Source organism: Cydia splendana, chromosome 19 (assembly GCF_910591565.1).
Source record: "Cydia splendana chromosome 19, ilCydSple1.2, whole genome shotgun sequence".
NCBI lineage: Eukaryota > Metazoa > Arthropoda > Insecta > Lepidoptera > Tortricidae > Cydia > Cydia splendana.
Window position 1 is genome coordinate 4,860,104 of NC_085978.1, and position 15,278 is coordinate 4,875,381.

General features: G+C 36.8%; 1 protein-coding gene across 1 annotated transcript in view; it reads left to right on the plus strand.

The window, feature by feature from the left end:
* Positions 1-15,278, plus strand: part of LOC134800160 (unconventional myosin-XVIIIa) — a 139,733-nt gene that overhangs the window by 3,271 nt on the left and 121,184 nt on the right. The gene's annotated exons all lie outside the window — the stretch shown is intronic.

A 15,278-nucleotide genomic window follows, 5' to 3' on the forward strand; every position in this document is an offset into this window, starting at 1 on the left:
TCCGATGACCTCAGGGATTTCTAGAAAAAGGAATAAGACATGTTTGTTACTGAACCAAGTAAATAGAAAAACGAAACGCAGAGCTCAGAGTTGACACCCTTAGCGCCACTTGCATCATTCCACCAAAAAGGGGTTAACTAGTTAAACCTGGAGTTACCATGGTTACCAGTACAATTTGACTCTGGGTCAACGGTTTAACCGGTTAACCCGGGTTAGTGGAATGGTGCAAGCGGGCCTTAGTGGCTCTAGAAACTTTAGCGATACTCTATGCTTGTTTCATGTAGTTAAACTTTTTTTTATTGTGTTATTTTCAGTTAGGTTAATCCCACCAAAAACATAAGCCAAGTTCAATACAAAAATTATGCTTGGCTGTGGGCTTCGCCGCAAAAAGAATGGAGATCTAAATGAGTGCCAAGTTCTATGCAGAATCCAAATATGTATTTATAGGAACAAAATAACATTATGAACAAGTATTAAACTCTATTTCTTTGCTTTATTGGATAGCTATAACAATAGCTGTTATTAAAAAAAATGTGAGATTTTAAAGTAGGTTAGATTTGACTTGGTAGGTATTGAGATTTAATGTTACGACACACCGTTGGCCGGTTGTTTAGCGCGTATTACAAGTCTTTTGTATGGGGACACCACTTATTTTTTGACTTAACTTTATTGTTATAGTATTTCTGTTATATAGCAAATATAATAATACATATATTGGGATAGTTTCAAATATCTGCTTGTAACGGTTCCAACGCTACATATAAAAAAAAATAGTATGCCCCCCCCCCCCTATTTTTTAACTTTTTTTTTTATTTTTAGATTTTTTCCTACGCTTACACACAATTACCGAGCTGGATTACAAATTTCATCCTTCTAGGTCACCTGGAAGTAGGTTAGATTTAGGTACTATATGTCAGTCAGTCAGTGCTAAAATTTACGACTTTTTGACCTTCATATCTTTATAACCGTTTGAGCTAGCTTCATGAAATTTGGGCTTCTAGATGTCCTTATGGATATAATTAAACACACGTAGTTTTATGTGTTTACGTTAAAGAGGTTTTGAGTTATAGAAGGGTCAAAAGTGGCACCAAGTGGTTCGTGTAATATTACACTCGGCGCTGGCTAGCCAGTTCCTTTGCTTGAACTTGGCTTGACACGCTGCCGCGTGTCTAGACTTTGTCTTATAAAGTGGCAAAAGCTTTGCAGAGCTTCAAGGTTCCTATTTATTTAGTCGTACGGCATTAATACAATTCATGGTAGTTTTACAAATTTACAAATTAATATCTAGCTTCTTCACCCAATGGGGCACTCGTGGACAATGTAGTAAATGGACTGTAGGTACAGGTGCTCCACAGTCGCACTTCGGTGTATCTCGCCAAGGTTCATATAATTCTCGTAATAAAACATTATAAAGTATGGAACCCTAAAATGTTTTATCTGAATGAAAACTTTGGGAATTTTCCCATAAAATTTAATAGAACTGCCGCGATTATGATATATCGCCTTTCTCTTTCACATTATTAAGTTTTTCGAAAGAGTTGTATATCAAGTGATCTGTTCATCGTGTTTTTCATCTGGTCGAGCCCACGCAACGGTAAATTATGATTATGAGCAATAACGTTTTCGTGCGGAGATCTGCCGAACTCTGTATAACATGTCATCAAGTTATTTTCCATCAAAATTACCAACAATTTGATTTTGAAAATTCTCATACATCTAAAACCATCGTATCTGACGTACCTATGTAGCAAGTGATATTAGGATGTCTATACATTTCGTGTATAGTTTTGGTATTTATAGGTTTTTATATTTTAAGAATTATAAGTATATGTTATATGTTGTATTTATTTATTTAATTTTATTTATTAGGTCTTTATTTTTAATAGGCACGTACATTCTAATTCTTAATAAATACTTATTATAAAAGCATCATCAATTTCGCTAAAAATACACTTTTAGCTAAGTCATATAAGAAAATAAAAGTAAAAGTGAAATGATATATTCTACTTTTAAAACTGATAACATTAATGAACATGCTCACTTTATTTTGTTATCATGCTAATTACATGTCCACCCTTAAATGAATTAAGTACGGAAAATTTTCATTCACATGTGAGTGAATATCTAAATTACGTAAATCATAAAATATGCGCTGTTATTTCCATTTGGCCGATTTGTTAGGATTCCGTGCCCGACCACATTACTAACAGCCCAATTCGAACTATACGATACGTCAATTAATAGAACTAGAAACGATATGGATTAGATATGTCAGTGTTAAATGTAACGTTCCTTCAAACAAAGACGTCACTTTTGTCACTGACATATCTAATCTATATCGTTTCTAGATCTATTAAATGACGTATCTTAAAGTTCGAATCGGGCAATTAGTCGCATGCATCCGGATAGGTGGGCTAAGTAGCCACCAAGTGGATGCCGACGAAGAAGCGTGGGCGGGGCAGGCCCAGGCGGAGATGGCGGGACGACTTTGACGCCTTCCTTAACAACTGGCCGGAAGAAGCGCTAAACTGGGAGTCATGGGAGAACCGGCACCAGGGGAAGAGGCCTTTGCCCGGCAGTGGGACACTCTAATAGGCTAAGAAAAAAATGAACCATATTATAAACTATTATTAAAAACTCTACCACAATAGGGATGATGACACATGTTGAATTTTATAACAAAATCTTGTAAAATAGTTAACAAATGAGCAAACTATCACAATAATGTGGATATTGAAATAATAAATGGAAATAATACAAAAATACAGGACCGATAGTCGGAGTTTGACTATCATTTCTGACTTTTGTATTGCTTTAATGAGTTTAATGCAATGGGTCCGATATAGACGTTTGATCCTAAAACAAACCTGATCGATTGATACCATAAGTAAATGAAAATTTGTCATCTAGCCTATTTGAATAGACTTGCCAACGGAATCAATGGGAAGAAGCAGTTACAATAAATAAATACTTAGTTAATATAAAATATAAGTATTAAGTATACAATCTCCTTAATTTCAAATTTATTAAATCATGGTGGTGATGTTTCTTGGAAACATTTTCCATTGATAGAAACCTTACATTGAAAATAATTGTTTTATTTCAATATTCTAAACGCTTGAATTACTCTGTAATCAAAGACCGACCGTGCTTAAGGGCTCATTTAGATGGTGCGAGAACTCGCATGCAAGTTTAATTACATTGCGTGATTTGATCGGTCGGCTGAATTGTTGTAACCTCAATGGTCCACAATGTAACTAAAATCGCATGCGAGTTCGCGCGCCGTCTAAATGAGCCCTAATTCACAGTGCAGTGTCTGAGGACCTACCGCAAACCACGTTCGACGTGTTGTCTCTCTATCGCTCTTGTAAATTCGTACGTAAGTGTGACAGGGAGGCAACACGTCGAACGTGGTTCGCGGTAGACCCCCTGGAGTTACACTTTAGATGAACGTAATAGTTGCCTGCAAAAGTGAAAGCCGCCTTATGCAATAATTGTCTTCTATGTAATGCGCGTTAGGCTTTGTAGAATATTGTAGAATCAACTGTTTTAACTACATTCAAGAGCAATGAACTTAGGTCACTTTATGTGGAAATTTCGTTAGAAATTGACCCGTTTATAATTTCTCTTGAGTTACAAACCATAGTCACCTGCGTTTTTGATACATATGTGTTTGTATAAATATTTTTGTTGGTGTGATTACTTTTAATAAAATGGGCGTCATGAATATATTTTGCAAAATATCCGCCACCCAAAGGTTGTCTGTCTTAGAGCATTTAGTAACTGGAGACGTCATGGCTGTCATTTTCTGTACGAAACAGTCTGCCGATTTTTGCGATGTATTGCTATTTCTACATGATTTGTACGTAACGTACAAATAGCCATGTCAGTCCATACAAAAGTTTGCAGAATTGTGCAAGTTTTTCGGCAGAGGGGTAAGCTCTTAAAGGCGACTCCTGTTATTAAATGCTCTAAGTTGTCTGTAAAGTTGTAGCCGCTGTCTCTATTTTATAAAGTTCCTCGCAGTTTTTAAAAATGTGTTATCTTCAATATACATCTCATTTAAGCAGTCGTAAAAATATCTAGCCGTTGCAAAATTGTCTGCGCTAATAACATTAATAACGCACTCAAACACATCTTAACATATACTCTTATTTTAAGTCGTAGAACGTTAACCACGGGTGTGTTTATGTATTATGAATGCGTCGGGTGCGCTGTTATTTTTTGCAGTTAAATACATCGGCAGGTGACAACCAAAACTCAATAATTGCAAAAAAAAATATTAAACAAAAATCAACCTTGTTTTGTTACTAGTACGGTTTACTATGGGCCCAGAATAAATAATAGTACTAGGTACAGAAGATTCACTCTCTAACAAAACGCATCTGTTACGATGACCGCTAGGTGCAGCAAACGCCTCGCGCGGCCCTTGGCTAGCCACCAAAATTGGTGTGGGACGGATGTACTTTTAGCTGCTTGTTGCGACGCGACGAAATCGCGGAATGAGCCACGCCTGTCCATAGCCCATAGGGCTCTGATTTGTGGTGGTAGTTACTGATTTTCACCTAGCGATATAGGTTACGGACTGGCTGTACAAAATTGCCACTGTTGAAATTGAAAATGTTCTAACTGCATCTCCTAAAAAAATCAGGAAGTATCTATAATCGCTTCCGGAGTTATGTAAAACTGATAAAGTTATGCACAATGTGCATTTACAAACAAGATCGGAAGTAGGTCTAGACAAACGGCCCGTCCCACTTCGGATATTAATAGCAAGCAAGTATCAAAAACATTAGTTACACAAGCGTCGTCGTAACGCGTTACGTCACTTGTGTTACTTTGGAGCCTGCGCCGGCGCGTAGGGGTCGCAGTGACCCGGCATATAAGCTAGGGGTTATAATATAAGCAGAGATCGGCGGGGGTGAGCTATTTGCCTTATTGACCGAAGCGAAGCGAAGGTCTACGTTTTGACTCGGGCATTTTGCTTTCGTATGTCCGGATGTTCTCCTCTACAGGTCGCAATTCTTAACCGATTCTCGTGAAATTTTGTGACCGAATTTTATGACTAAATAAAATTTTTTTGTCAATCCGGTTTTTGAAAATTTTTAAAAATGGCGGAGTCGTGATACCTGGCGTCTAAACAAATAGTCGTATCGATATCATAAGACTTTTTTCTTTTTGAAACATGTTTACAGAGTTAATAGCAAAAAATGCAGAAAAAAATTATCGCTGGTTTAGGCGGTATTTAGATATTTAATTTTAACTAATTTTAATTTGAGAAGGAGTAGCTAAATTTCGTCAACCCATCTAAGAACTATTTGGCTCAGTTTGTAAACGTTCGCTTTTTCTGTTTGCACAGAGGGTCTGGGTTCGATCCCCAGTAATTGTATGCTGGGATATTATAACTTTTTGTATTTTTTTACACATAAATTTCGTATTGTTTTTCTTTAATTTACTATACACCGTGTTTTTATTGAATTCCGTTAACTTCGGGGTATAGTTAAGTACGTTTATAAGAACTAAATGGCATAGTTAATTTAAAAAAAAAAAAAATTTTTTGTTTTCTTTTTTGTTTTTTTTTTGTTTAAAAAGTAATTAAATGTAGCATATAGCGTTGTTGTAACACGGGCATTACATTTAACTCAACCAAACAATTGAAATCTGTGACATATCAATGTCATTTCGTACATCAATCGACCGAGATTGTACTTAAGTTTAGTAGCAAATGTATGAACTCATTCTAAACACTAATCAATATGTAAGCCGGCCCTAAGGCAAGTGTACACGCTTGTAGAGGCCTTATAGTAAAAAAATAAATTATGGATTATCTCCGAAATGGACTTAATTAGAACATCGGTGTCTTTGAGAAAGTTACTTGATTTAAGCTCAGGAATGCACCCTTGAAATTAACGGAAATAAAAAAAAACACGGTGTATTTAAAGCTCTTAGCACCATGTTATTTCAAGCTCTGCTCGCGAGGTCTACAGCTCACAGAGCCACTAGTAATATAAGGTAAGACATGTCAAATTATAAGGTAAATAGCCCACCCCCGCCGATCTCTGCATGGTTATAAGAGATCCAGCAAACATCGATCGGAACCTGAGGGTCTACTGCGAAAATCGAATTTTTCTATCGCTATGCAAGAGTATAGAGAGGCAGATAACAAGATTTCGATTTTCGCGGTAGGCCTTCTGTTCTATAGTTACATATATAGCTGCAATGAGACACAGACGTGTCTTCAGAAGATCTGTCCGCAGACATATCTGTGCCTAATTCCCAACATACTCGTACATTAACAGATTGGTTCCCTAGACATATCTGTCACACATATCTGACGGACACATCTGCACGTAAATCTAGCTGTAAATGAAACTTTCTATAGATTTAAGTCTGGAGAAGAGAGATTTTATTAGCCCCTAGTTGTACTGTTTTCCGCTGAAACGGGAGTGAGATTTCTATAAGAGCAAATCGTATAATCAGTAAACAGCACATCCTTTGAAAATTATCATTAAAGCGCATTCTTAAGCTCGGTCTCTTAGTTTTATTTATTCAGACGCTTCCCGTCCTATCGTAGGCATACGAGTAGTAAGACGACGCAACCTCAAGCAGAAAACTATTTTAATGTAAGTATAGCTTTCGGCTTAATAAAGAAAATAAAACAATACAATGCATTGAGAAAAAAAGAACCTATCTTATCAGTTTGATTTATTTATTTTGTAACCTCGTAACCTCGTAAAAGTATCTTTCTCTCAAAGGCAGCGACGCGTCATCGAAGTGAGACGAGACCTCATTCGCCGCGGAAACTTGACTGTTACGTGTTACATCACTCTTCCGACTGCAGACGACTTCCATGTTAGTCATGCTTGCATGCGTTAGAACTTAGAACAAAGTTTTAGGTACATACATATATTTAGTATAATAATATAACCGTTGGCAACCATAACTCACCTTGCCTCACGTTTATTTTAAGAAAATATGTATGTATCATAACAAAAATAAATCAATTATCCATCGTTATATTATTTTTTATTTCCCGTATTTTATTCACCGAGTGAGCAAAGCGGCTCCGTTACAGCTTGCGCAAAAGTCCGTTCCTCCGTATGTCTGTCAGGCTGTTCTCCTCTACGGGCTGCATTACTCAACCAATTTTCGTGAAAATCTGTTAGCAGGGTCGATATTAACTGATATTTATGTTGCTTTATTTTTGAATTTTTATTCAAATTGACGAAGACACAAGTTTTAGATGTTTAGATTAATATCAAATAACTTACTCTTAATTTTGACTTTCTTATTGTTTTAACTCACTTTGGGTAATACACATTTATTCATAAAAACGAGTTTAAATGAGGTCATTAAAAATGATGACCTATTGAATTATATAAGCACTACTATCATAGGCGCTCACTGAGCTTTTGCATTGTCATAGCGTCATCGGTCATCGAAGTATTACGCGACCCCAATTCTTACTCGAAACTGTTACATAACGCAGCCACTTCAGACAAAAGTCACATTGTATACGATTTGCACCTTTAAGACATGTGGGTCGAGTGAGTTCGAGAGTTATTTTGTTACTTAGCTAGTGACATATTAGTAGGTCAAGAGAAATTACGTTACGTTACGTTAGTTTTATCTCGGATATTCTTGGCACATTTATATCCTCACATACTTTTTTAGGGCTTCGTACCCAAAGGGTAGAAACGGGACCCTATTACTAAGACTCCGCTGCTGTCCGTCTGTCTGTCTGTCACCAGGCTGTATCACATGTACCGTGATAGCTAGGCAGTTGAAATTTTCACAGATTATGTATTTCTGTTGCCGCTATAACAACAAGTCCTAAAAACAGAATATAATAAATATTTAAGTAGGGCTCCCATACAAAAAACGTGATATTTTTCCGTGCGCGAGTCCGACTTGCACTTGGTCGGTATTGATTTTTTTCTATTTACTCTCGTTATCAGTACAGGCGACCAGCTTCTGAGTGAGTCCCAACCCCCAACTGTGCTCGTCCTCACCAAGACACTCTTATGCTCACGATTGATTAAATAATACATGCTGCCTAAGATCGATTAAAAACTAGTTTGTCTAGTCTGGCTGAGTTATAAACAAAAACCTGTTTTGGTGTAATATGCGGAAATATGTTAAACTACCTACCTAATATATTTGTATACAAGTTTCTGATGCTGCATCATTACATTTTGTAACTGAATTCTTCATATGCTTCAGGCTCTACTTTGACGGTAGACAATAATTAGCTGAAGTTGTTGATGTGATGATAGTAAATAAAGGTAAGTGGCGTACTAGAAGAGAGGCCTATGCTCAGCAGTGGGCGATAAAGGGCTGATATGATGATGGTGATGAAAGGTAAGGTAAGGTGGGGTGAGACTAACATACTTAGTTTATTTTGCTCGGGGCAAGACAAACAGTATGAGTATGAGGACTCCATAAAAGTGATAGTCTTACCCCAGTGCTATCACTGCTATCCCAGTCCCAGTATCCCCGTGCTATCTTAACCCACCTTACAAAAGTAAATTCGCAATAGACCTGGTTGTAAATGTGATTTAATATGTGTTGATGATTTATGTATTAATACAGACGCCATAATGTAGGTTATCAAGATACAAAAGCTTAACAGAAAATGCAATTAAGAACGCTCATCTAAAACAAGATAAACATTGTTTTTACTGATTAGAATATATCATGATTAAATGTAATTTACATTTTAACCGAGTTATTGTTATTTTTAAGTTTTTGCCTCACGTAAATATTTAATATATCAGCTTTTAGAACTCTTTTAAAAACGGATCCATGTGGATTCGCGAGGTCTGCAGCTCACAGAGACACTTCTAATACACTCAGCGTCAAAAAAATCGCACATCTTAACTTTTTTCTTTCAAGCGGTTTTAAACCTTATATTATATAAGGAAAGATAAGACTATGGGGCATTATTTGAAAGGTTATGAAACCCTCTATTGGAAAATGTCGTAAAATGGACGATCTACCCCATACAAAAAGAAAATTTTCAGGAAAAATGAATCAACGTGTATTTAGGTTAAAATTGCAAAGAATAAAAACACTACAAAATCAACAGATACAGAAAAAAAATACTTTAAACTAAACTTAAAACCTCTAGTGCTGCCTCCTCTCCCTCCCTCCGAGTAGCTTCCATGCGACGAATCATGACTGTCATGAGTGCCACGATGCGTTTTTGAGGAAAGTTGTTCCACTCCTCAATAATGGTGTGTTGAAGCCTGTCGAGAGTGGCAGGAGCAGGATCATGCGATCGCACCCGCCGTTTTAGCTGATCCTAGAGATGTTCGATAGGGTTCAGGTCAGGGCTCCTTGCTGGCCACTCCATTACGGTGATCCCAGCCTCACACAGTTAGTCTCACAAAAACAACGCAGTGTGGCAGCGGGCGTTGTCATGCATAAACTGGAAGTTGGGTCCAACTAAACCATCATATGGGACCACTTGCTCCTCCAAGATCTTCGTTATGTAACGCCGAGCAGTCAGGGATCCCTGCTGTGACCACCTTCAGTGCGGAAAATGCACAGGAGTTTACTCGTCGATCGAAATGTCGCCCCAGAACATGCGAGATCCGTCCCTTTAGCAGACGGTTTCTTCAGTGCAGGCTTGCGTGAATTGCTCTCCCTGCCTCCTATACACCCCCCTGCACCTGTCGTTGGTGTAAAGGTACACCCTCGTCTCGTCGGAAAAGAGGACATTCCTCTATTATATTTCGTTCGTTTCATTCTTCCAGATATTACATTTACCAGGTAGTCCTTTAAACCTACAGGCGACTTTTGCACAATATTAAGAGACAGTCAATTTACTATTTAACTAATTTTTAGTTCCTTCATTCATTCTCCTACCCTTTCCGTATTGCCTCCTGGTTATTCGATGCTCTAGCTTTAATTGGGGGCCTGTAGCAGTTCTACGGGGCAACATCCTCTTCTCTTCCAGCTTTCTTCCGATCGTAGAGATGCTTACTGCTGTTCTTCCAGCTGCTTGAAGCTGCTGCTGCAGCTCAACAGCCTCGGAGAAACGGTTCTGCAAAGAGTTCGATACAATTTACCGGTTGTCTCTAGCGGAAAAGCAGTGTTGTCTTCCAGACCCAGGCCTCCTGATGTAACCATCAGTCACCTGGAACCCCAGCAAGACTCGACGCACTCGGAAACCGCTTCTGTTAAAATTTTCAGCAACTTCATACTGCCATAGTCCTGTTTGCAGCAGTGCCACCTCTTGAGCTGCTTCTTCTGGCCTGGTATCCATGTCCAAGGGTTTATTCTTACTGTAACGGTTCATTAGTGACCTCAGTAACCTCTGGAGAGCGCATGACCAATAAATAACCTTTAGCCTCCATTTTATACCCGTCCAGGATTGTACAACAACGGACCGATTAAAATTGGATCTCGGTCCTTTTTTAAACAAAACGTCGATGTTCGGCGATGGTTGTTTTTACGGACAATTACGATTTATCTTTTTAAAGTGCATTAATTGCGTTTTCAAATGATACCAATATTGACATGGTACAATGCACTGGATAAGAGCTATATTTGCTTGAAACTATTTTTTGGCGAGGTGCGATTTTTTTGACGCCGAGTGTATATGCGCGCTACATCATGTTATTGTGGCTGTAAATGTTACAATAGTAATAAGTTTCGTCTCGATTTTTTATTCAAAAGCCATAAAGGTTTATCGTGCGCAACCTCAGTTATGGTCAGTGGTCAAGACTTTCTAAGCGTTAGTTTATTTTTAGTTGATGTTACATAAAGTCGCGATGGGAAATGCAAGGGGAATGTAACTGAACAATTTTGTTCGGTCATTAAGGTACAACTATTATGTTTCCATTGTCACAACATCATCATATCAAGTATTTCTGACTGTACATTGACGTTAGGTACGTCAGAAATGTTAGATACCTACTGATATTCGTTATCGATATGATTTAACTAGTTATATACCTATCTATCTAATACCTTTAAACGAGCAATTGTTGTTTATTTATTTATATATATATTTCGGGGATCTCGGAAACGGCTCTAACGAATTCGATGAAATTTGCTATATTGGGGTTTTCGGGGGCGATAAATCGACCTAGGTCTTATCTCTGGGGAGACGCGCATTTTTGTGTTTTTATATGTTTTCCGAGCATAACTCGGTCTCCCAGATATTTTTATTAAAAATAGAGTGCTTCTTACGCTTTATTTTTTGTTTTATAAATTAGATACTAATTTTTCGCTTAAAAGTTTAATTAAAGCAAAAAAGAGTCCTATTATTTAATAACAATATATAATAAAATGTCCCAACTTAGACGAGAAAGTTTAGATTAAGACGCTGTTAGTTCACGCTGACAAAATTCTAGATTGTTACGAGATGTGTAGATAAAGTGTTATGAAATTAAAAAATATGGGCATAATGGGCACTGATCAAAAATATCATACACACGACGACTTGTTAAATATTTCCTTGTGCTTTAATTCGAAAAAAATGCTAAGTACAGACTATGCTAATTCATCAAAATATTCTGCGTTCACCCTATGTACGTAAACGCCACAGTCTCTGATTTTTTAATATCACACCTTGAAGCATCTACGTTATTCAGGTTCGCTGAACGTGATAAATTGCCCCAAATATCTTTATATAAATGCGCTTACGATCGCAATTTCTCGTGGAAAGTAGTTCACTTGATCCTGGCTAATGAGCCATACGTTTTTCGGAAGTATTAAATGCAGAGCACGGTTGAGCCGGTTCGGCAAGGGCCCAGTCGATGTAAGATAAACGCTTTTACTTAAAAAGTGCTCCATATAAGTGATATGAAGTGATTATTTTGCAATTAAAGACACTTCGAGACACAATTTGACGTTATACAGGGTATACAGGCTAAAATTAACTGCATTCCCGTTGCCAGGGAGGTTTTGGGATTATACTGACCTACTTATACTATGGGAACAACTACGAAATCACGAAAAAAAAACGTCACTTTTGACACTTGTTTGACACTGACATATCCAATCCATATCGTTTCAATATCTAGTATTTGACGTATCTCATTGTTCGAATACGGCTGTTAAAGTTTGAACCGGGCCGTTATACCATATTACCGAAACTAGCCGAATCTTCTCATGCATGTTAACCGCAAGTCGCGAATGTGATCCAAACGAGTGAATGTACGCAATTAGATAGATGGAATCGCTTCTAAAAATAGCTTGTTTTCTATTTTTAAACTATATCCGATGCGTGGCTTTATCGTACATAGTACAAACAGCAACACTTCTAACTGTACATCAGTGGACCTTATTACAAAAGGCATAGGTCCACCGATGTACAGTTAACAGTGTGGGCGAAGGTATATAACAAATTGCATAAGCACTGTAATTTGAATTTGAAATGCGTAAAAGTATTTAATAACCCGTTCGACTTGTCATGTTAATGGAAGGGCTTAATACCTTATGTTATAAGTTATAACCATATTTAGTGTCAAAATTAGAAAGTAAATAAGACATCGGGAAATAATATGATGGCTGGTTAGGTTAGAGATTTTTAATTAAATTGGCGTAACTCTACCATTCCGGACCCATGGCAATTCCTCAATTATGCAAAATGTTAGATCTCTCCCACCAATAAAACGTTAAGGGGCCCACTGATTAACAGTCCGCCGGACGGTAACGGCCTGTCAGGTGTTCGAAACTGTCAAAATTTTGTTCTAATTGACAGGCCGACTAGACTTAATCAGTGGGCCTTTAGAGCTTGATCTCTGTGCCACCTGAGCCTCTGTAAATTCAACACTAAAGGGGCGTCCATTAAGTACGTGAGGGGATCAGGGATGTGAGGGAGTAAAGTCAAGCCCAAGCTCATAAAACTTTTCGTAGGAGGAGAGAGGGGTTTCGTCAAATATCACGTCACTTTTTTCGGGCAAGAAATAGCATAAAATGTGAGAAAAATCTGATTATTTGAATGTAAAACGTAGTTCTTAAAATATGCCGAAATCTGACATAATTCTTCTATATATAAATGATTTAGCATATATTTTTTTATCAATCCAAAGCATTTAAGCTCAGAATTTGTTTGAAAATATCTCAAGGGTAGGGGGAGGGGGTCGAGACAAATACAAGAGCTCCCTTACAAGAGCTGGCATCAAATTTCTAAGAAAATTAGCTATAGATAGACAGTATAGCAACCTTTAGCCTTTACTTTCTATATTTAGAAATATATTAACCCGTGAACACAGAGATCAGCGTATAGATATTCTCATGCATATTATAAAATTCTATGGGTATTTCATAGAAAAATAATGACTATTACATATGTCATTTCTTTTGTTTTTACTATAATTACTTTTATTTCCACATATTTTACATTTCTATAAGATTGAGACGTTTCATTGTTTAAGATAATTTCATGAGAAATACTCAAACTTTTTCGTAAACATGAGACTGCACCTTCCGACTCGTTTATAACTACACATCGGTAACTCGTGGCATTTAGGTAGCACTCAAAAGATTAGTTTAATTAATTCCTTTTTTTAGTGGTTTCTTTTTCTCGACTAGTATAGGAAGAACATTGTCACATCACTAGTCTGTTAGAAACTGTCAAGTGCCACGAGTTACCGATGTGTGCTCATCACTAATCTTTTAAGTGCTACCTAAATGCCACGAGTTACCGATGTATATTTATAACATTTTATTATAACATTGCTAGTTCTCTGCTTTATGTGGGTGTAATATAACTCTCCGGTAGGCAATAACGAATTTCTCACCATTACTGTTTTATTGCTTACTCGCACAACAAGGCTATTACATACACACATCTTATGTTTATTAGATAATTTAACTTGTAAGTATATAAAAAGTTATTAAAAGTGAAAAATCATATCTTAATAAATTCGCTTTTTATGTTATAGATTTTAGTAATTGGTATCTTACAAATTCTAAATTATCCAAATATATCCATTATCCATGAACAAGTTAATCCTTTGGAATGCAAAATAGCTAAGCCCGTGGCCTCTCAAGTTCTTACGGTTTAAATAAACACAGGTAAATTATAATCAAAATGTAACAAAAACAATTCTAATAGTAATTTCGGATATTACGGTTATCTGAAATATATTATAGCTAATTGAAAGACTGGAAATGCCACATATATGATTTGACAACCCTATTAGATTCTGTCCACCTTACGCTGGAACTTATCGTTTACCGCAAATTATACCTGCCTGCGTATTATGGATGGCTTTATCTTTATCCACGTGATAAAATAACTGTCACTTTTTAACACCATGGGATAGAAAGTGACGGTCAATTAATAGATCTAGAAACGATATGTATTAGATATGTCAGTGTCAAATGTGACGTTTCTTCAAACAAAAATGTCAATTTTGACACTGACACATCTAATCCATATCGTTTCTAGATCTATTAATTGACGTATCTTAAAGTTCGAATCGGGCAGACAGTCAAAACTTAGCAATCATCACATTTATATTTCAGGTATTTCAAGTATATAAGTAGTTAAGTACTTACAGTTACAATATGTATTTGTTGTGAGCTGACGCAATCTTGCAAATAAAATGTACTTACTTGGAAGCCTGGCGCTTGGCAATGAAAGTGTTAATTAAAAGTTATTTCTTCCGTGCTATATACATTTCTTAGTTTTTCCGTAAACAAGAGAGCGCTCGGAGGCTTTAAAGGCGGAATCGTGTGTCAGGGAAAATCAGGTAAATTGATAGCTATAATTGTTTTTCGACAAGAAAGGTAATAGGAAAACCAGTCTAACCATCGTATCATCCATCGGGAAATAATACTTATGTTCTGTATAACTGGCTGATTTTGGGATTGTGATCCTGAATGTCAAAAACGTGTTAGATGGTCATACTAAACAGATTTTCCTATGGGACTATCGAACAGGTATTACATTAAATCATAGAGCAATTAGTACATAGTCATAGTTAAATAAAACAGAGTGAAATCGTGGCTCAAATGCCGTAAAATTTAACTAAAACATAAACTACAAAATTATTCCTTAAACAATTAGACGTGACGTGGTCGTAAGACCAGTCTTGTTATATATAAGTACTTGACCATCGGTCAAACTTCCTTATTACGTAATATAAATCTGTACCAAAATGAGGAAGCCTGAAGGTCAGCCTGCGTGCGAATGTTACGCATAACCTCCAAATGCTTATGAACAATTGAACAACGAAACAAATTATATAGTTATTTGTACATGCAATCCTCAGCAAGCAAAATATGCATGTAGGTCATCCTGTTTCATTGAAAAC